Source organism: Elephantulus edwardii, unplaced genomic scaffold (genome assembly GCF_000299155.1).
Source record: "Elephantulus edwardii isolate Elephantulus edwardi_28Jun2011 unplaced genomic scaffold, EleEdw1.0 scaffold00009, whole genome shotgun sequence".
Taxonomy (NCBI): domain Eukaryota; kingdom Metazoa; phylum Chordata; class Mammalia; order Macroscelidea; family Macroscelididae; genus Elephantulus; species Elephantulus edwardii.
Genome location: NW_006399759.1, coordinates 6911049 through 6912757, shown reverse-complemented (window position 1 = coordinate 6912757; position 1709 = coordinate 6911049).

Here is a 1709-nt window from a genome sequence, read left to right as displayed (position 1 = left end):
TTACAGTAACTGGCCAAGAGGTGAGCAGAGCTAACTTAATTGCCAATCCCATTTTATAGATAAGGAAAACTGAGGCTTAAGGAATCAATTTTTTAAAGATGCTTAAGGAAGAGTGTATGGGTTTTGGTTCAGGGATGGGGGTGGACCTGAAGCTTTTTTCCAGCTGAGAGACCATTGCTAATTCTGCATCCAGCTGCCTCTGTAAAGTGGGACTATCCACATCTCCCCTTCAGGCTTGCGGTAAAGACTAGAGATAATAAAGGTGTTTAGCTTGCCTCATAGCAGGAGCTTGATAAATACTTGTTGAAATAAATAACTCAGGAAATGAGGTGATGTTTTTGCTGTGCTATTGGAGAAGCAGCTTCATGTCCAGCAGTGACAGAGAAGCCCAGTACACGGGCAGATGGTGTTCCTCCTGCTGGCCGACTGCCTTCTGAGCCTACCCTTAGCCAGGAGCTTCGAAGCTTCTTCTTGTCTCTCTGCAAGACCCACGCCAGGGTCCCAGGAAGGACTTTTTGTTGTTCCCCCGCCGTTGGCACTGGGATTTGCATTCCAATCATTCTGCTCACTCAGCTACTCCAAGTCTGGAGTTGTCTGGAACTGAGCAAAGCCTGTGTGATCATCTGCAATGTCCCTTCATCTGAGATAAGGAAATGAAGCTTCAACGGGAGCAGGGAAGGCTACTGGGAGTTCCCACTGCCCGCGCCTCCTCACCAGCACCGCCACCATGTGGGCAAAAGAAACTGAGGCACAGGGAGACACTACCTCCGGTCAGTTTCTCTCCTGATCTGGACTCCTCCCTCGCCCCCTAGATCCACTGGATCTCAGCTCCGCTGCGAGGCCTGAAGGAATCACCTCCTGCAGTCCCAGGTGCTGAGCAGGGGCAAAGGATGCTGGGATCGTTTGAATGTCCCCTGGAAAACCGAGCAGGAGTCCCCAGGACACTACCGGCCTAAACTACCAGCCTGTGCGATCTCAGTAAGTCCCAGAAACTGTGCTGACCTGGGGAGACATATTCCCCAAGAGCAGAGCTTTCCCTCGGGCGCCAGCTTGTGTGTGTTCCGAGCTCCACAGCTGTGCCATGCCCACTTCTGAGAGAGCCAGCATCCTGGCACAGGACAGGGAGTGCCGGCCTGGGTGGTGGGAGAGCCTGGCTGAGTCCCAGTGCTGCCACTAACTCACCCACTGGACACTCCTGCAGGTCATTTGACCTCTCTGTGCCTCAGTTTCCTCATCTGAATATTAAGGAGCAGTACAGTCGAGATCCACATGTCTGCCAGCTGGAACACGGTAGGACTTCGGTAAGGGATGAGAGAGGAGGTGCACTCTGTTCTCTTTGCTTTGTGGCTTTTCTCTTTTTTCGTGCCATCAGTTATCCATGTCTCCCAGGTCTCACTCAGCAGGCCGCGCTTCCTTGTTTCCACCTTTTGCTCTCTGCCTCTCTGTGTGTATTTTTCTGCCTGACTCCTCTTTTTCTGGGTCTATTAGTCTCCCTCTGGTTAATTTCCTGTGTCCCCCTTCCTCGCCCGACTCCGAGCGTCCCTTCCTTCAGCCTTTCGATGCCTCTTTCTCCCTCCCTCCGTAGTTAGACGCATTTCGCTGTCTAGTTCCCTCTGCGTGTGTCTGCCTGTCTGTCTGTGTCCTGCTGGGTCTCGCCGTGGCTCTAGGGCTCACGCCTGCTCCCTCCCTCCTCCCCAGCTCCCTCCCTC